This window comes from Triticum urartu, chromosome 5, assembly GCF_003073215.2.
Source record: "Triticum urartu cultivar G1812 chromosome 5, Tu2.1, whole genome shotgun sequence".
NCBI classification, from domain to species: domain Eukaryota; kingdom Viridiplantae; phylum Streptophyta; class Magnoliopsida; order Poales; family Poaceae; genus Triticum; species Triticum urartu.
The window spans coordinates 200,053,935-200,076,106 of record NC_053026.1 but is presented as its reverse complement, the minus strand read 5'-3'; the positions used below and the strand labels follow the sequence as shown (position 1 = coordinate 200,076,106).

General features: G+C 45.1%; 1 long non-coding RNA gene across 1 annotated transcript; it reads left to right on the top strand.

The window, feature by feature from the left end:
* The first annotated feature begins 10,797 nt into the window (after positions 1 to 10,797).
* LOC125555822 lies at positions 10,798 to 12,594 on the top strand. The gene is made up of 4 exons (XR_007304885.1): positions 10,798 to 10,986; positions 11,789 to 11,848; positions 12,057 to 12,211; positions 12,321 to 12,594. It is a non-coding gene; the product is annotated as an uncharacterized LOC125555822 (long non-coding RNA).
* The last annotated feature ends 9,578 nt before the right edge of the window (positions 12,595 to 22,172 follow it).

Sequence of the window (22,172 nt, the reverse complement as noted above, 5' to 3'; positions counted from 1 at the left end):
ATGTCAAAATCTCCAATCATATGTGAGAATGCTATGGGGGAAAACTCATTATCAAGACTAGGGGCATTGTTGCACTCAATACATGTCAAATCATCTAGCAAGAGAAAGGCAACATATGGAGATATATGACAAGAAGCAACAACAATCATGTGCAAAGCATGTAGATGGTTGTCATCAACCGCATGAAATGAGCAAGTATGAGTCATTGGTGATGCAACATAAGCAAGCATAGTAATCAAGTCGTGCAATCTAGTAGTGCGAAGATGCAACATACTAGAGGAAATTATGGCAATCATGTCATGTGAGCAAATAATAGACATAGACAATACACATGACATATCGCAAGCACGAACACAAAGCAAGATCATAGTATAATCATAGGCGTGGGGCACAAAGCAAATATGGCAATAACAAGTGATGTCTCCACAAAGCTTGCAAATACACATACAAGTAGTAGAATCAATCATCATGCGTAATGCAAAGCATGGGTCACAAATGCATGGAAAAAGCATGGGAATGAGCATATCATGCAAAGTGAACATGGCAAGATGGGCATAGAATATGTAATGGACAATAATCCATAACCATGTGAGGGACATGTAGAATAAATGCATGAAGACTTCGCGTGAAGAGAGCGGTGGGAAAGGCAATCCATGGTATCCCAAGTCATCATTGCTCTTGAGAGCTCGTTTTGTCAACTCATGGGATTGTGAGGTTGACAAATGTTCATGGGTACCTACACAACAAATACACAAGCGAAAGAAATTGTCTGTGTGGTAAATGTACACATCATCCATCATGATGTGCATGTGCACGTGTGAGTTAGTACAAGATAAGCATCGCTCAAATAAATTTGATGCATGGTATAAGAACATGTCATCCATCATGAAAGAATAGTTATTGTGTATAACACGATGGTGACACAAATTGAGCATAGTAGTATATGGCACAACAATATCATTATGATTCATTGGGAGCATATGGTGCACACAAGTATTGGGATCATGCAATGGATGGGATGAATCAAAATCTCCTAAAATGTATGAGGAAACTATGGGGGTCTCCTCATGAGCAATATTGGAAATATCATATGGAGAAAATGGACAACATCCAAAACAATGCATATCCGAAGCTAGGTGGTTATGGCATGGCATATGAGATAAATGATGCAAAGGTAGCATGTCAATATCATCACAAGAGAAACAAATGCCAATAACCATAGGCTTGTCATCTATACCATATGTGCAAATTGGGTTTATTTTAATAGCATATGCATAGTCACTATGAAGAGATTGCAAATATGACATATGATTGATCTCATGCATAGCATATGACAAGTCAAGCGGATTGGCAAACATGATGTGACCAAGAGAATTAGCACAAGAAATCCTATGTAACATGGCATCACAACTAATAGACTCCACATGGAAATCATCATACTCATCATAAATGGATAAACCATCGCATGGGGAAGTCGCACTAGCATGAAGCATGGTAATAGGTTGATCAACATCATGCAAGCAATCAATGTCAAGAATGTCCACTAGTGGGACTAGAGCATCACCTTCACCTATGTTACCTTGTTCATTCCACTCAAGTGGTGTAGGTGAGGTGGGAAAGACCAAATGGTGGTCATCTTCATCTTGATGGAACCATGTGGGGGTGCATCATATTCCACCATGGCCATCGTCTTGTCCAAAGGTAGGACGTAGTCGTTGCGAATCGGCGCGTCATCATATTTGGGGCCTAGCACCAAATGAGAAGACACAATAGAGGTAGAGGTCAAGTTGTTAGAAATGCAAATGGCCTCACATGCCCTATCAACTATCACACTCTCTCTATGTGGTGGTTCACTCACTCCCTCAAGGTAGGTGCACTCAATCTCACGTATGGCGGAGTCACTCATCTCATTCAAGCGGTGGGGGTTGTGGCTCTCCTCACATGGGAATTGTGATAACACATCATATATGGGCCTAGTGGTGAAGTCACTCTCACTCTCAATATGGTGGCAAAAGTCACTCAAGTCATCATACTTCACTGTGGTCGAAGGGAAAATCCCATGCTCAACCATCTCATCGCCATCGCCGTGGATGAAGGCCGAAGATGGCACATCATCACTCTCGCCTCCTAAGATGGAAGCATCATCCTTGCTCGTCACCATGTCGCTCGCCTCCAAAGCTTGGTCCTTGATGGTCTCCGTAGTCGTAGTCGTCGCTGCACCATCTTGATAAAGAGTCGAAGTAGACTCGACATCATCAATGCCACAAAGAGGGGTGGCGGTGAAGTCGAACTTGGGAGCATCGTCTTGGAGCTTGTCGGGCTTGGACATCGTGGTGGTACTAGCCTCATGCTCGTTCTCATGGAGCTTGGTCATCGCGAAGTGAGCTTGGGGTGGAGAAGCTTTGGCCGTCATGATTTCTTGTTCCGCCTTGAGAGCACCAATGTAGTTGTCGTCGAGGGACTTGTAGTTCTTGAGGAAGATCATCTTGGAGATGTCGTTGTGCAATCCCATCATGAAGTGGAACTTCATCGAAATGGGGTCGTCCACGCCGGCTCATCTTAAGGCAATCTTCATCTCCTTGAAGTACTCGTCGATGTACTTGGATCCTTGGATGGTGTTCTCCAATTGGCGTTGAAGTTGTTCCGTGTAGGTTGGAGGCACGAACTCTCGCCGCAAAGCTCTCTTCGTCTTGGGCCAACTCATATGCGTGAAGCCACCATGTGGACGCGTAGTCGTGGAAGTTCCTTGTGGCGCACTTCACTTTATCTTCGGGAGGAACTTGATGTAGCTTGAGGTAGTCGTCCATCAAACACTCCCACTCGAGATACTCCTCGGGTTCTAGAGTTCCATAGAAAGAAATCGCGTGGTCGATGTCGAGGTCATAGTAGCTCATGGAAGTCGCGGACTTGAGCTTGGGGAGCTTCTCTTGAGGTGCTTTTGGGCGAAGATGCCGTATGTCCATAGGCGAAGATGCCTTGAAGTCGCTTGGCGAAGATGCCAAGGGAGATGGTAAGTCGTTGAGCGGTTGTTGGTGTTGAGCTCTTGACCTTCACGTCCTTATTGGTGATGGTGTCGATGCCGATTTGATTTTGCCGGAGATGGTAGCTCAAAGACATGTGCTCTTGAGTGTCTTCTCAAAGATGAGGAAGACCGCTTGTAGGACTTGATGAGGGCTTTGATCTCCTCCATTTGAGCTTGCATCTTGGCGTCGTTGGAGTTGTTCGTGGCATCGAACTCGTCGTTGTTGTTGTAGACCGAAGATGAAATGCCTTGCCTATCCATCATAAGACTTGAGTAGAGGTGAGTAGGAAATGAGATAAACAATACCAAGTTACCTTTTCCCAAAGTTGAGGATGTATCCCGTTTCACTCGATGTGAGATGAAAGAATAGTGGAATTGGTACCGGACTTGTTCACTCACACCTACAAACTAAAACTTATGGAGTAGCTCGGTGAGGATAGTGGCACAAAAATTTAATGCAAAATGTTAGCAAGAGTCAATAATGTTGAAAGAGATTCACAAATTCGCAAGTGAAACAAGTAGACCAATAGCAATATGTGGCACACAGAAACACACACAGATAGATAAATGGGGTCATGCAACCAAGGAATGAGCTCAAAATGTGGAATCCACGGAAAACGCTCGTGTTGCACAACTCAAGAGAGACGCTAGCACGATTGCTCAATAGGCGGATACGACACTTGTGCACAACCTATTTAGAATCATTATAACTGAGAAACTTTCAAGCCCTCCCAGGCCATTAACCTACACAACCGTCCAATCATCACTTTTTGCGATTTTTGATCGTCGGATTGGCCCTGGATCGCAGGTAGGCTCGCTTCGTTCGCTACAGTTGAGTGCCAGCCGTTCTGGGCCGCTGCTCTAGTGACTTTTTTGGGCCTCTGTCGTTAAATTGGGTTTAATGGGCTTCTATTACCCTCCCATCCGGGGCAGCCGAAGGTACTGGGATTGGGAGGCATACGAGCGACGCGGTGGGTCTGTCCACTCGTGGCCGTAAACCCTAATCCAATCCCGATTGAGGCGCGGCGGAGCGACCGCATACTCCAATCCATCCACTCCTGAATCAGGAAGTCCTGATTCGGTTGCTTCCAAAAAAAAGTCCCGATTGGAGGCGCAGCAGGAGCAACCGCATCGAATCCATCCACTCCTGGATCCGAGGCGCAGAGAGGATCCAATGCATCCAGTCTGTCCCGATTCAAGGTGTGGTGGACCGACCACGTCGAATCCATCCAGCCCGGATTCGAGGCGCAAAGATGGCCAATTCATCCAGTCTGTGAATCGCCGTTCGGCTATTCGTCTCTTGAAACTGCTACCATGGGTTTGAAGGAAGTAATCACTCTTCAGTTTCTCTCCAGTCATTCATGGCGGAAGATGTGCACCCCTCACTTTCATTAATGGATGGCTGGCTCTTTGTTTCTCATTCTTCCGATGTGTATATATGCTTCCTCCACGCTCACTCTTCTAGCTCCGGCGACAGAACATCCATCAGCATGGTGCTCTTCTAGGTTCCCATCTATCTTTATTTTGTATCATCCATGTATGATTTGCTTCTTCCACCCAACGATTACATTGTATCCTCCCAATCTAATTTTGTAGAAAAAAGTATAGATAACCCCCAGAAGTATCCCGTTTGGATCACATAACCCCCCAATGTTTAAAACCGAGTTCTTAATCCCCTGAACTATTCTAAACCGGACATATCACACCCTGGCATCCACTTTTTTTGAGACAACGTCGCGAAGCTTTATTAATTCGTCACAATGTTTACAGGGACAGATGGTAGGTTCCCGGGATGGCCTAACCAAACACGGCGGCCACCACCGAGAGATAAAGCATGCCTCGCTAAGTTGTGAGCTTCATAATTGGAGCTCCTAAATTCATGTCTAAAGCTACAAAATTCAAAAGAATTAGAATGGGCTATTATTTCACGTACAATTGCACCGTAGCTCGCCAGATTATCCTTCTGTAGATCCTCCACTACCACTTTGCAATCCGACGCCACTTCAATCTGTCGTAGATATAGATCATGTGCCAGTGCCAGTGCTTCCCTGATCGCCAGGGCTTCAAGGGTTGGTGGATCTACAATGTTTCTGAAACCGCAGGTGGATGCACCGATGAAACGACCTAATTGGTCTCTGCATATCACCCCAATAGACCCGAAACCCTGCCTAGACACAGCCGCGTCAATGTTCATCTTAGTATTGTCCGCAGTCGGGGGTATCCACCTTTTTGCGTTCTTGGATCTATGCACCGTCACGACCGGGTTCTTGGCATTTATCATCTTCAGCTCCCCCAAGTAACTTGATATAAAACTGCTCACAGAATGGGGTGATTGATAAATGTTCTCATGGATGGCTTTCCTTCTGGCTCCCCATATCGCCCAAAGTGAGACCACCAAGCGATCAAAAAGCTCTTTAGGTAGTATTTCATGGATTGCAAACAGCCAATCCTTCGGATGCTCCTCGCCGCGTTCTAGCATATGATGCACCAGTTCTTCGGGAGCAAGCGCCCATACACTTGCAGACATGGGACATGAGAGCAGTGCATGCTTCCATGTGTCCACGGCTCCACAGAGTAGACATGTATTTTCTGTTGCCATGTTCCGGTGCTCCAAAACGGTCCCCGTTGGCATCGAATGCCTGGCTAAGCGCCATAGAAACATCTTTAGCTTTGAAGGCACTTGGATATGCCAAATTGTTGACCAGTTGTTGGATTCACTGAACTCATATGAAGTCCCACCCTCCTCATTTAGCCATGCCTCCCTGCTATGCTTTGTCTTAAGAATCATGTGATAGGCAGACCGGACGCTGAATCTTCCTCTAGGATCATGATGCCATGCCCAGAAATCCTCGACTCGACGCGTGCATAGCGGGATTGTGAAAATCGCCTCGGCGTCAAAATGAGTGAACACAGTTCGGACCAAGCCCTCGTTCCAGCAAGCAGAAGTGTTGTCGATGAGTTGTGCCACTCTCACCGGAGGATTTGGCATCAGAGATGTTATAGGGCGCTTGAAACTGTCTCGAGGAATCCAGTTGTGTTGCCATATATCCGTCGTTGCACCATCCCCTATTCTGCGCACCACACCTTGTGCAAGGATATCGCACCCATCCAATATAGCCCTCCATATCTGAGACAGGTGTGCTCCCAGTTCGGCTTGAAGTAAAGAACATTTCGGGAAATACACTGCCTTGAGGATTCGAGCGCTGAGAGATGTATCATCTGTGAGTGTGCACCAAGCCTGCCTTGCTAACAATGCTAGGTTGAAGATTTCCAAGTCGCGGAAACCCAAACCTCCCAAATGCTTCGGCATGGTTAAGATATCCCATGCTACCCAGCTAGGCTTCCTCTTCCCTTGCTTGGAACCCCACCAAAATTGTCAGATAATCGACGTGATACTATCATAGAGACCCCTTGGTAATCTGAAGCACGACATCGAATACACGGGGATCGCTTGTGCTACAGGATTAATTAAAACTTCCTTACCAGCAGCAGACAGTAACTTCTCCATCCATCCTTTGATCTTTTCCCAGACTCTGTCCCGAAGGTATTTAAACGTACCGTTCTTCACGTGTCCAACATCCGTCGGCATACCCAGGTAGCGTTCACTCAAAGACTCGTTCAACACTTGCAAGTTGGTCTTTATAGTTTCTTTCAACTGTGCAGGGCAGCCCTTACTAAAGAAAATTGAAGATTTCTCATTGTTGATTCTTTGTCCTGACGCCTGACAGTAAATATCAAGTAGGTTTGACACCTGAATTGATCCCTCCCCACTGGCCTTGAATAGCAACAGGCTGTCATCTGCAAATAGGAGATGGTTAACGGTAGGAGCCGAAGGAGCCACCTGAATTCCTGTTAGTGACGACTGAGAACTTGATTTAAGGAGGCACGAGAGGCCCTCTGCTGCAATCAAGAACAAGTAGGGGGAGATTGGGTCTCCCTGCCGAATACCTCGTGTAGGCTTGAAAGAATCAAGTTTTTCACCATCGAAACATACAGAAAAAGATACTGAGGATACCATACCCATAACAATATCTATCCAGTGCTGTTCAAAACCCAACTTTGTCATGATACCTCTCAGGTAGTTCCGTTCCAATCTATCATATGCCTTCATCATGTCCAGCTTCAAAGCACAAAAACTGTTGGATTTTGATCTCGACCTCTTCATAAAATGCAAGCACTCATAAGCGCAAATGATATTGTCTGTGATAAGCCTTCCAGGGACAAAAGCTGATTATTACAGAGATTATGTCAGGTAAGATCACTTTCAATCTGTTAGCTATCACCTTTGAAGCTATTTTATATAGAACGTTGCATAGACTTATGGGACGGAATTGAGCAAGTACTTTTGGAGTAGTTACCTTGGGGATTAAAACAAGCACTGTATCATTGATGGATTCTGGGCTCTCCTCGCCGTTCACAATTCTCAGAACTATTCTTGTTACTTCGTCCCCACAAACTTCCCAATGTCTCTGATAGAAGTGTGCAGGAAAACCATCAGGCCCCGGAGCTTTGGTTGGAAACATTTGAAACAGAGCAATTTTAACTTCCTCTTTGGTGTATGGCGCACACAGACTAGTATTCATTGCTGTTGTTACCTTACGCGGCACATGGTTTAGCACTGCATCCAAGTTTTGAACTCCCTCGGACCGGTACAAGGATTGATAAAAATCATGTGCCATCGCCTTTAGCTCTCCCGGATCAGATATCTCAACACCCAAAGAGTTCTGTAGTGCCTTGATCATATTCTTTTTCCTCCTCAAGCTGGCCCTGAGATGAAAAAACTTTGTATTTTTGTTGCCTGCAGAAAGCCATTCGACCCTAGCTCTCTGGAGCCACATGATTTCTTCTCTGTGATACATCTCAATTAGCCTTTCGTTGATCTTCAACTCGGCGTAAGTTGGGCCTGTCCTTAGAGGGTCACTCTTTAGTTCATCGAGAGATTTCTTTAGATTTTTTATCTCTTTCCTCACGCTTCCAAATGTATCCCGACTCCATCTTCCTAAATCCCTTGCCAGGTCTTGCAATTTCAGTCGCAGCTCCTCCACAGTTGAGCACGGAGGACCTGCGCCCCAACCCTGGTTTATCACATCCCAGAAACTATCATGTGTCTCCCACATTGTCTCATATTTGAAGGGGCGATTAACATGATTGGTCGTCCCAGCTTCCAGTTCGAGCAACAACGGTGAATGGTCTGATGTAACCCCCGTCAAATGTGTAACCGATGCTAGTGGAAACCTCGTTAACCACTCTGCACTGACTAGCGCCCGGTCAAGTCTGCACCTTGTGAAAGTGCCGCCTGTTACCTTCTTCTCGAAGGTCCAAAAATTACCTTTGTAGCCCAAGTCGAGCAACATGCAAACATCTAAAACATCACGAAAAGCTTGGATTTGAGCGTTGCTCCTTTGACCCACACCATGGTGCTCGTCTGGACGTAACACTTCGTTAAAATCACCCACACATAGCCAAGGAAGTGTGCTCAAAGTGCTAACGTTTTTCAAAGTTGTCCATGTTTGGTGCCTCAAATGTGTTTGTGCCTCACCATACACACACGTCATCCTCCAATTCTCTCTGCCTTGTTCCTCAATAGAAACATCTAAATGATAGTCAGAGTAGCCAAGGATCTCAACATTTATTGAATCATTCCAAAACAAGCCAATGCCTACACTTCTACCTCGACTACTAACAGCATAAGATTTATCAAAACCCAAAGTACCAGCTAGTGCTTCTACCCTCCCGCTTTCCAGCTGTGTTTCAACAATACAAAAGAGGGTAGGGGAAAATTGCCTCGCAAAATCGTGAAGCTCCCGAACTGTCGCAGCTTTTCCCGCACCAGGACAGTTTCAGCAGAAAATATTCATTGGGCCCGGCGGCGCTCCTCGAAGGAGCCCGCCAAAGAAGAGACGGTCCTGCCAAGACTGTCAATATTTTCCAAAATGTCCTCCCCTATATCTGAGCTCATCTTGGTTCTCTTCAAATCTTGTTTGCTGCTCGGACTAGCTGGAACAGTTGCGGGTGCTGGTAGCAAGAACCTCGCCCCCCTGGCACCCACTTAAGTGGTTTGGGAAGGTGGTTTTGCATATGTGGCGCCTGGGCTGGGCCCATCGATCGGCCACGTTGGACTGGGCCTGCTGGGTGTGGTCTAAACGACGCCCTCGAGCAGGTTCGACCCAGACCCAGCCTCTTCGCCTCCCAATGGACTTAGTGTGAGCTTTGTAATTTTTCAGCAGTGTACTACAGCAATATAATTTCAGAGCAAATTGTTGATCATTATACTGTTCTGTATGTAATGCTATGTAAAAGAAGGAAACTTTTGATAGCAAATATTTTATCACTGTACTGTTCTGTATGGAATAGTGTGTTGCAAGATATTTTATCAGAAGTGTACAAATTATTGCCATCAAATTCAGAAATAGATAGCAAATTTCCATAGCATTGAAGATCTTAAATTCACACAATAAGTTCCATGGCATACTCAGGTTCAACCTGATAAAAGCTACAGGTCTTTGACATGCAAAACTCCACAAACGACACTTAATTGTCAAGGAATTTGATGTTTCACATCAAATAAAAGCACACACTTCTATCTGGTGTTACACATCAACTACGTGACATTGAAAAACAATCTGGGCATTCACTTTTTCCCAGTGAGAAGCCATTCCAGCCTGTTATTTCTTGGCACTTGCATCTGCTGTGAGCTTGAAGAAGCCTTGTTGTGACTCCTACTGTGGCTTCCCCTTGGAACTGGTTGAGAAGATGCAGTAGGCATTGCAGTTTGACTTGCGGCTGATTGTTTCTTTCTTGTTGGATTAGATGCTGCTTGAGAAGATGGTCTTGCTGAAGTAGATGTTGGTTGCTTCTTTGTCCTCTTCCCTGGGTGTGCCACCTGAAACAAAATGATCAGTACTAATTTTCAGAGTGAACATATATCACATTAAAATTCAGAGATAACAGTTACCTGCTGTGTGTTTTTTCTAAATCTTTTTGCTGCTTTCTCCTTGCTCTTTTTGCTGCTCTTGTGTAGCTAGCATTTTGTTTCTTACCTTTGTTTGGATTCTGCTCACAGGTTCTCTTGTTATGAGTAAAGCTCCCACACATAGAACAAGCAATTTTAATGCCTTTCTTTGAAAGCTTGTTCCCCTGAGGTTTCTCACCTTCTTCTCTTCTTCTTTTTGTCTTCTTTCTTCCTGGCATTACCCTATGAGGAGGTGGATGAGGTTTTGGCTCTTTTCCCTCCACTGGTTGCGGGACATGATCATATATCTTGTTGTACTCAGATATCTTGTAGCATGGGGCAATGTAATCATCTATCACTCCCAGCAGGCCCAGTCCGACGTGGCCGGTCGATGGGCCCAGCCCAGGCGCCACATATGCAAAACCACCTTCCCGAACCACTTAAGTGGGTGCCAGGGGGTGATATGTCCGGTTTAGAAAAGTTCAGGGGATTAAGAACTCGGTTTTAAACATTGGGGGGTTATGTGATCCAAACGGGATACTTCTGGGGGTTATCTATACTTGTTTCAATTTTGTACAGGTATTGTTCAAACTGGGAGATGGTCGATTAATTCGGCTAGATATTGGAAACTGGTTCTCGCATTTTTTTCTGAAATTCTTCAGGTGATAGTTCTAATGGCTTCTGGACAGGTAATTAATTCACTTGGACTACCAGATTTCATTTTATCTATTCATGTTTTACCATCCACGTTTTTACAGCATAGAATATTACTCATATATCTGTTATCCACACCATGGTTCTTCTATTTGTTGTTGTACTCAACAGATTAAGTGGAACAGTGTAGTCATATGCGCAAAAGAATGTAGCCATACTGTTATAGAGGGGGGTGAAGCCTCAGTATCTTCTTCTTCTATGCAGAAGTGAGCAAAGCCCAATAATCTTACCGATATTTGAAAGTATGTATGTGGATTTTCAAGACACGGTGCAGGCTTTGCATCATTCCAAGTATAAGGTGAGTTTTTTTCTAGATTAATATTGTGAACAGAATTTGAATCAAGGTGCAAGGAACTCCAATTCAAGATACCTCAGATCCATGCCTAAAACTGAAATCTATCAGTTCTTGACAAGCTAATACTTAACAATTTGCTCATGTTTTTTCGCCTTCCATGTAAATGCAGCCTTTATCTTGAGGGATGTTCATGTGCGGGCCTTTCTAATTTACAGAATTGAACTTTTATCGATTATCATTGATGGAACCACCAACTAATAAAATGGGGGAGAAATGCCTCTATTTTTTCCATAGCAAGCACGAACGGGTAGCAAAAATAAGTTATTTAGTGTTCAGTTGCACATAAATCTAAATAGTAGTAACTGATATCCCTCTTCTATTTTCTCCATACGATGCACCAATGGGTAACAAAAATATCCATCAAATTTGCATGAACAGTGTTATATTCCCATCAATAAAGATTTCACCATTGGAGACAAAACAATCAGGCAAAACAATAGTACAGTACAATGGACCTATTCTAGCTACACAACCAAAAGAAAAGTTTGCTGTTGCGCTTGCAGATTTAGCTTCACTGCAGGCAGAATGCAGCTTAGTTAGAAAACAGACCTACCTACAACTGGGAGCTGCCTGTCGAGTCAAGGACTCTATTGTTGCTTTCATGCAGCTTAATTTAGACTCCCCTAATTCTCAGATATTGTTCTTTCATCTCTGAATTCATGACATTCTCATTATTTGCAGAATTTTTGGTTTTGTTCGTTTCCATTTTTAAGATCTTGATGTATGGGAAATGTAATATTTTCAGGCAAGATACACTTGGTTCAGTCTGTGGGCAGTGATGTCAGCAAATCATTGGAAGAGTTCAGTAAGTGCAGTCTGTATCTCATTATTTTTCTTACAAGGTAAGGCATCACGGCATATAGTAAATAAGTGAACACCATCGGACAGGCAACGTTGTTCTTTTCAGTGCTCTCCGCTGTGTTCGTGATCAGATTTGTGTGTAGAAAGAAGTGGATGAACCCGTAACATGTGTTCATCATAGAAGATCGTCATAACAACCTTCCTTTTGGCAGGGGAGGGGCTATTTTAGTTACGACCTGAGGCACAACAAGCAGGAGGAGTTGGCCAACTGGAGTGCTAGATTCAGGGCAAGTTTGCCTAAGCACTTTTATTAGTTCCGTTGATAATACCAGGACTGGAGAACTGAAAGCCCTTGTAGATGCAAGAGGTATGATATTAAGCCAAAAAATTAAGTGCACAACATAATACTATTACATAGTTCACGTGGTCGATTTTCACATGATTTCGAACTTCCTAAATCGTATTTCTTTTTGCAGGAACAAGATTGACAAAGGCCTTTTGCATTGCACTCTTGATAAAGCTTCAAGCTCAAGGCCTTCGATATTTGTGAAGTTTTCCAGGAAGAAGATTGACTGTAGCATCTTGGAGTGCACTAATATTAATAAATAAACCCTTCAATATTTTTGTTGCCCAAAGGCTACAAGTTCTGTAATTTACCCAAATAATTAGCATTTTCACTACCCAAATATGAGTGTAATGTTTCAGATCATATATTCCCAGTATTATTAAGACATCATGTATGTGAAGTTATTTCTGCTATTCCAATGCTATTTTTTACAAATCTCTGAACGTGCCCTTCCTTCTGTGATGTACTCGTAAGTGTTTGGTAGATTTGAACATGCACTCATCTGAAAGCTCACTTGTTTCATTTAAGTTTTCACCATAACAATTCAGGGACCTTGAATCTATTTCTCAAATGTAATCTTACATGAGAAAAAGCATGCTTCATTAGGAAAAAATAAAGTTGATTTAAGCAATAGAACATTGATAACCAAACATATTTTCTCTCCGGTTGGTCCTACATAGGATCTTTTATTTATTTATTAAAATGACTAAAAAACCCTATGTGAAGCTGTAGCTTAATGTGCGAACGAGTTTACCCCAGATAATTAAGACACTACTATAATTGACGTGACAAATTTTTACCCCAGACAATGAGACACTACTACAATTGATGTGACAAATTTATTGCATCATCAATAGTTACAACTGCACGTTGTACTCACAAAAACTGAAATCAAACACAATATTGTAGTGATATATAAAGTCCTTCGCATGCCTGTAGACCAACTATTATCAGCTTCATGGGAGACACTATTACTTTGTACTAACACATTATTATTTGTATAAACTAACATGAACTCTATGTTTGTACATAAATTTTTAACACTTTCGCATAGCATTCAAAATAGACGGGCGCGGTAACGCGCGCCATCAACGATCTAGTAGGATGCAAAATGTAACAACTTTTATCCCAAGTATGCTATATATGTATGATGTTCCGGTGCTATGATCCAAGATGATCGGATATGACAATCTTATGCAATGGGGTATGATGCTATGGCTCTTGCTTACAAGCTTCTTTGCTTTTTCTCTTTTGCTTAAAAGCTTTATTCTTTCTTTTTTTGGTGTATGGCCACTTTGCGAAATGCACAAACCAAGCTACTAATTGTGTATATGCGGGAACAAACTTGAGGCACACGAGATGATATGATACCAAGATGATACATATGGTATGGTATGTATGCAATGGAAGGTGTAGCTCGATGATCACTAATGTGCACAAGTAACGTTGCCGGCAATACTCAAAGGCTAGTCTCGATAGGCAAGTGACACAAAATGGGCTAGGGGTTTTCAATGCAATGGCAAGGGAATATACAATGGAGGGATACCACGATACCGAGATGATATGGAGGTTACCGTCCGTGGCGATGATGAGTGGCGGTGATCTTGATGGAGACACCAAGGTGATGAAGACTCGTCCCTAAGTAGCCGAAACAACTTAGGAAACGAAAAAACCGCGAACTCAAAATCTCAAATGTCAAATGGTGGTAGCGGGAATGTGGTGGTGCTGGCGGAAGCTCAATGGGATTGCGGAAATGCAATGATGGGTTGTGGAGTACGCAATGCGGAAATGGAGGGTAAGGTGGTGGACTATACACGGTGTCGGAGTTGGAAGCTCGGTCCCTAAGTAGCTAAAACACCTTAGGTGACATAACTCACAACTCAAACAAAATTGGGTTAAGTTGGGGTGGCGGGAGTGTATAGTGGTCAAGCCTACGCGGAAGTTATGGTGGTGGTGGTGGTGGTTGATGAAGAAGCAACCATCCCTAAGTAGCCTAGACACCTTAGGAGACTCAAATCACTCCTCAAGCAACCACTAATGCGATGGGGATCAATATTGGTTAGGTTGCGGAAGTCGGTGATGGAGTAGCGGATGATGTGGTGGAAGCCCTAGGCAAAGATGCCAAAATTGTCAAAAATTGATGGAGTCAAAAGATGTTGGTGGTATTTTTGTGGGAAGGGGGATGTCAAGAGCTTTTCAACGAGCTAAATAACGCGATAATCAGATTCCGGATGAATTAGTTATGGCCGAAACAAAAATCAGCTCAAATCTGAAACTACAGGTTATGGACGTCCGGACAAGGTCGGATGTCCGGGGGCCGGACGTCCGGGCGGGCTCGGAAATCCGTAAATTAGGCTCGGGTTAGGGGTTCCGGTCGTCCGGAAGAGGTCGGACGTCCGGTCGTTCCAGGGGCTCCGAACGTCCGTGAAAGGTCAGTCGTCCGGTGGGTCGGGGTCAACTCGAGATGCGAGTTTCGGGACGCGATTTTGGGCGGAAAATGGGGATTTTGGGGTCAAAATTGAGGAGATTTCGTGGGTGAAAGATGGGGAAATTTGGCAAATGCTAGATCCACTTGAAACCAAGCAAATCCACGGATCAAAATCAACAAAACTTCGTCAAACCAACAAATCACAAAAAAAAATTGGGGCTATTTTTGGTGGGGATTTTCGAATTTGGGGAAGAACACAACAAAATTAGGCTAGAAAACAACGAGGGGAGGCTCCGAAATCGTGATCAACATGGCTCATGATACCAAGATGATGGGGTGGAACCCTATGCGGCCGATCTTTCACGAAAGGAGCGGATCCCGCGAAGAACACGAAGAACACGGGGAAGAACGGAGAGAAAACACAAGGGGAAACACTCAAGAACAAGTCCAATCACACATCCACTAGACAATCAAACACACAAGATCCACAAGGTACATGAACAACAAAGGGAAAGATACAAGGTAAGGTTCATCTCCATGAGGAGGTCTTGATGGTAGAGTTCATCCCAAATCCAAAGGAGATGGGGACTTGAATCCTAGAAGGATCTTCCCACACGGGGGTCTTGACGATATATCCCGCAGGATCTTCTCCTAGATGGAGGTCTTGGCCTCCAATGGAGTAGTATTCTCTCTCTCTCAAGAGTATAGTGGTACAAGGAGCAAAGCTCTCTATCAAATGAGCTATCACGTTGCTAACCCTAGAAAGGATGAGGGGAAGGTCTATTTATAGTCTAAGCCACGAAGGGGTAAGTGGGAGAGAGATACAAGGCCAAAGGCCCGACTGCGCACAGGCAGGGTCGGACGTCCGGTTGGCGTCGGAAGTCCGGTCGCTCGCGGGGGTCCGGTCCTCCGGACGGCGTCCGACGTCCGTCGTTTTGCTTCGGGATGGGTGGCACCAGATTTCCGATGAGCGTCGGACGTCCGGTGCCTGGGACTTGTCGGACGTCTGGTATCCGTCGGTCGTCCGGCGGCTGTAGAGGGTCGGACGTCCGGCGGCTTTCGGTCGTCCGGTCGCTGTAGACTTTGCAGCTCCTTCTTTCGTCTTCTCTTCCAGGCTTCCCTCGCAGATGGTGTAGTTGTACACTTGCGCTCGCACTCCTCCTCGTCGCTCGTACCATTCCGACAATACCTATGCATGCACACGAGTGGAGTGACACGTAATATACCATCCTCAAAGGGGTCAAGTGAGCACGTGTAAAGGAGATGATTCACCTTTGTGTATGTGAAGTAGATGTCGCACATGTCACTTGCCGAATGGACTCTTGACATAGTGATGTCCGTAGGATGCTCCGCATCAGTAGGTTTGTAACATCCCAATTTTCAATTGGATGTTAATCAATTAGGTCATCATATGCATCCATGATTCTTGCATTTTTTGAATTTGTTTTATTTGGATATTTTGATCCTAGAGACCTTAAGCAACTCAAGGACCATTTGAGAGAGTTTGAGGTTTTCATAAAATTCCATTTTTGAATTTTCAAATTTGGTAAGTTAGGTCAAAGTGATTTTTATTTGAAATTATTTTTCCAATTATTTTGAAATGAATAAAACAATGAGAGAAGATAATATGACTTCTTCAAAACAGAGGAAATAATGGAAATTTAATTTTAAATAAAAATATGTATTTTATTTGATCTTATTTGAGATTTTATTCGGGTAAATTAGGAAAAAATGCATTTTAAAAATTGTATTTTAGCCTAGAAAAATGTTCATGTTGTCCTAAATATTAGTAGAGGACCGTGAAAATTATTTTTGGGATTTTAGATTTTTATTTATTTTATTTTCAATTTTTCTTTTTCGGCAAAATGATTTAAAAAGAAACTCCCGAACTGGGCCGGCCGAGCCGAGCCAGCCCAGCCCGCGGCGCCACCGCCTTCCTTGCCCGAGTCCGGCAGGACTCCGTCGCCGGAGCCGTGGGAGCTCGGTACTCCCCCGAGGTTCGCCCCCTCCCCTATATATAGCGACCCCGGGCCCCCTTGGACCCCGAGTCAGCCGCGCCGCCGCCTTTAGTCGCCGCGTCGCCCTGCCTCGAAGCTCGTCGTCGCCGAGCCACTCGTCGCCACCCGTGTAGCCCCGTGCCGCCCCACCCCATCTCGCCAGAGCCCTTGCCCCGCTCGTCGTTGACCGCCGCCGGCCGAACCAAGTTTAACCGGTAAAAACCGTACCAGTTCGCCGGTTACTTCTCAGTTTTTTTAGTTTCAATTTGGTTAGGATAGATCGGTTTTTATTTTTTTCGGTTAAGTAGCGAACGTTCATCCGTGCCAGCCAGGCCCGCACCAGCCAAGACTCCACCGCCGTTCACATGCAGCTGCCAGTCCAACCAGCTAGGCAGGCACCTGCATGGCAACATGTAGCTTCCAGGCCGAATCAGCAAGCACCTGCATGGCGGCATGCAGATCTTCATGAAGGCCCTATGTAACACCCTCGATGCGGCTATATCTCCCACGTGTCGAAGCATGACTTAGAGGCATAACCGCATTGAAAGCAAGGTCGCAAGTGAGGTAATCTTCACACAACCCATGTAATACATAAGGGAAAAAGATACATAGTTGGCTTACAAACGCCACTTCACACAATTACATGAATAAAACATTACATTCATCCAAATACACTCAAGGTCCGACTACGGAACCAAAATAAAGATAAACCCCAAATGCGACAAAGTCCCCGATCGCCCCGACTGGGCTCCACTACTGAACAACTGGAAACGGAACAACACAATGAACACGATCTCCATCGAGCTCCTCCTTGAGCTTGGTTGCGTCACCTGAACGGTTTCATCGGCACCTGCAAACTGGTTTTGGAAGTATCTGTGAGTCACTGGGACTCAGCAATCTCACACCCTCGCGATCAAGACTATTTAAGCTTATAGGTAGGGTAAAAGGTATGAGGTGGAGCTGCAGCAAGCGACTAGCATATGTAGTGGCTAACATACGCAAATGAGAGCGAGAAGAGAAGGCAAAGCACGGACGAGAATCTATGATCAAGAAGTGATCCTAGAGCAACCTACATCAAACATAACTCCAACATCGTGTTCACTTCCCGGACTCCGCCGAAAAGATACCATCACGGCTACACACGCGGTTGGTGCATTTTAATTAAGATAAGGTTCAGGTTTTCTACAACCGGACATTAACAAATTCACATCTGCCCATAACCCCGGGCACGACTTTCGAAAGTTCATAACCCTGCAGGGGTGTCCCAACTTAGCCCATCACAAGCTCTCACGGTCAACGAAGGATATTCCTTCTCCCAAGACAATCCGATCAGACTCAGAATCCCGGTTACAAGACATCTCGACAATGGTAAAACTAAACCAGCAAAGCCGCCCGAATGTGCCGACAAATCCCGATAGGAGCTGCACATATCTCGTTCTTAGGGCACACTCAGATGATACATCCTACGAGTAAAACCAACCCTCAAGTTGCCCCGAGGTGGCCCCGCAGTCTAGTCGGTTCGAACCAACACTCAGAGGAGCACTGGCCCGGGAGGGTTAAAATAAGATGACCCTCGGGAGTGCGACTCCCAAGGGAAAAGTAGGTGGTGGTGAGGCAAATGGTAAAACTAAGGTTGGGCCTTGCTGGAGGAGTTTTATTCAAAGCGAACTGTCAAGGGGTTCCCATTATAACCCAACCGTGTAAGATAATACCGATATGACGGAAACTAGGGCAGCAAGAGTGGAACAAGACACCAGGCATAAGGCCGAGCCTTCCACCCTTTACCCAGTATAATATAGATGCATTAATTAAATAAGAGATATTGTGATATCCCAACAAAATATCCATGTTCCAACAAGGAACAAACTCCATCTTCACCTGCAACTAGCAACGCTATAAGAGGGGCTGAGCAAAGCGGTAACATAGCCAAACAACAATTTGCTAGGACAAGGTGGGTTAGAGGCTTGGCTTAGCAATATGGGAGGCATGATAAGCAAGTGGTAGGTATCGCAGCATAGGCGTTGCAAAAGAGCGAGCATCTAGCAAGCAAAGATAGAAGTGATTTCGAGGGTATGGTCATCCTGCCTGCAAAGTTCTCTGAGAAGACGAAAGCTTGATCCTCGTAAATGTACTCAACGGGTCCTCGAACACGAACTCATCTTCCGGCTCTACCCAAATCAAGAACACAAGCAAAGGGAGATACAATCAACCACGTGCAATGCACAAACAACATGATGCAAAACATGACATGACATGCGGGATGCGGTGCATATGCATGATTGGGAAAGGAATGATTGAACCTGGCCTCAACATGGAAATCCAAGAGTGCCACTGTAAAGAGGAGTTGATTTCGGTCGAAATCGATATAAAGATCACCGGAATCGGATGCACGGTTTGGAAATGGCAAGCAAAACAAATATGGCACCGGTCTGCGATTAACAGCACGAAGCCATCTAAATGCATCAAGATAATTAAGCTACTGCACTCAAACATAGCAACAAAATACATGGCAGGGATCCACTCATGATGCTTGACAAAAGATGAACACTGAGCTACGGCTAATTCACACAATAGCATGTTTAAACAAGCATGGAAAAAGTGCAAAAGATAACAGGTTACAGACTTAGTGAAAATAACAAGTCAGGAATTTAACATCAGGAAGCAATGTTTAGAGCAAGATAACTACATGCTACAGGAACATATCATGGCAAAGCAAAGCATGGCATGAAGCTACTCAAAGCATGCAACAAAAGTCCCTTACTAACCATAAGCCAAAAGGGATCAGAAAATACAATGGCAACCATGTGAACATAGCAATTACATAAACAGATTCAGACTTACTGAAAAACTGGAGCATGGCAAAACAGACATCAAGTAGGCATGTTTACGAGCTCGATGCACTCACCACAAGGTATTGCATGAAAAACTAAGAATGCACCCAGCAAGTAGACATGGCATAGAAGCTAGACATGGTAAGAACAACAACATAGCATGCACGGATCAACTACAACAAGCTCGGCAAAATCGCTAAACATGTTAACAATCTGTCAGGAACATTTTATAGAAAAAGTAGAGCTTGATTGACTCAAGCTAGGATGCTCCATAATTGCAAACAAAGACATGCATGGATAGATCACAACAAACTCTACAAAACATCCTTACTGATCATGCTCAAAAGAGGCACGGATCACTCGGTAGCAACATGAACATATGGCATAAAAATATAAACAGGACAAGGACTTAGAAAATATTCTAAGTCTCTGAAATCAGCAACATTAAGTAAGCTACTTTGCATGCTTGTGCTAGTCACCACAAAGATCACAAAAATACATGGCATACACCCATGTAAAGATGGCATGGCATACTTCAAAACTCATGTAGGGCTCAAGATCATAGCATGCACACATTAATCATGGCAAAAATGACAAATGAGCCAATGCTGATACGGATCTGAAACTAACATCACATAGCCCTCTTCCAACAACATTTCGGGCATCAAGATGAGCTCAAATGAAAATGATGCAATGAGATGAAATGAAGTACTCATCGAGACGAACATTTTGATATGCTACACACACGAATCGGAGCAACGGTGATGAAGCTATGATGCGATGAAAGTGGCATGAAAAATACTGGGATCTGGGGACTTAGAGATATTTCGACCTCTCTGGGAAAGTCAACGGGGCGGAGGCGAACGGGACGGAGCGGTCCAGGCGCGGACGCGGCGCAGTTTGGATGGATGAGCGGGTGGATCTCATCCACCCGCGGTGGATCCGGCCGGTGCGGGGCTCCGGCGAGGAGAGCGGCGAATCCGGCGATGGCGGTGGCAGGAGAAGAGCGCGGGGCGGCGCGCGGGGCCAGCGACGAGCCGTGGCGGCGCGGGGCGGCAGGAGGAGGCCGGCGACGAGGGTAGGTGGCGGCGGGGCGAGGTCGCCGGTGGAATGGCGCGGCGGCGCGGCGAGCAGGTCCGGCGACCGCGGGCGACAGCGGCTGGCGGGGTTCGGGCGGGGCACCCGCGAAGCGCGGCGGCGGCGAGATGGGCCGAGAGGGCTTCGCCCGGGCCCCGGCGGGCTTCGGCGGGTGGAGGGAAGCGCTGCTGAGGTGGCGCGTCGCGATTGGCGCGGGAGGCGGCAGCGGGTGATGTGGCAGGCCCTCATTGGCCGGAGTGAGGTGGAGGGCGCGGTGGACATGTCCGGCCGGCGCGGTAGGAATTGTCCGGCGGCCCGGGGAGGAGTTTGCTAGGGTTTGGACTACGCGAAAATTCGGGGAGAGCCACATATATATAGGTAGAGGGAGCTAGGAGGCTCCAAATTGAGCACAGTTTTCGGCCACGCGGTCGTGATCGAACAGCCTAGGTGATGGAGAGGGTTTAGGTGGGTTTTGGGCCACTTTGGAAGGGTGTTGGGCTGCAACACACATGAGGCCTTTTCGGTCTCTCGGTTAACCATTGGAGTATCAAACAAAGTCCAAATGGCACGAAACTTGACAGGCGGTCTACCGGTAGTAAACCAAGGCTGCATGACATGTCTCGGCCCAATCTGAGAACGTTTAACACCCGCACACGAAAGGAGGTAGAAAGGGATACCGGGTGACATAGGAGCGCCGGATGGCAAAACGGACAACGGGAAAATGCTCGGATGCATGAGACAAACATGTATGCAAATGAAAAGCACATGATGACATGATATGCAAAGCATGACATGCAAGCAATGACATGGCAACAACAGCGAATAACTGGAAGACACCTAGCACAACGGGCTCGGGGCGTTACAACACTCCACCACTACGAGAGGATCTTGTCCCGAGATCTAGAATGGCACCGGAGGGAAAAACAGAAGAGAGAGAGAAGAGGTAAAACTAAGTTGCTTTTTTGACCAATGAGTGAAACCAAAGAACCTTGAGATGTTAAACCACTTGGAAGGAATAATACCACGGAGGTGATCGAAGTTGAAAAACACTCGGTTAGAAACGAGGAACAAGGAAGAACAAATTCGAACATCACTCCGTTTGAACAGTGATATGAAACTTGATAAGATGAAAAGAACTAGAGCAGAGGGCACAACACTCCGGTTAAAAGGATAAGCATGAAAAGAACAAGGTCCTGACAAGAACAAGAAGAAAGGTTGAAGAGAGCAACAACACAATGCCTCCGGAATAGAAGAGAGAAATGGAATGGAATGAACAGAGGATAAAACAACATATTCTACCTTAAATGAGCTTGCAAAAGCATCCTTAGGAGAAGGTTCGAACGGAATTGTTGGAAAAACAACAACGAAAAGAACAAGGTTGTAGTGGACTTATGGAAAACATCTCAAAACTATGAGGTGAAATTCTGGCATTAACGGAAAACAATAGATTCGATTGATATCAACATGGAGAGAGAAACTTATTTCACCGGGAGGATAGATGAAGAACTTGGATCATATATGAGCACCATAAATAGCAAAAATCCTTAGGGAAGGTTTTAGGTGAAATATAACCCAAGATAACTCCAATGACGAGATTGATGGATTTAATATATCTCATTCTTAACAACATGAAACACGAACTCAAATTA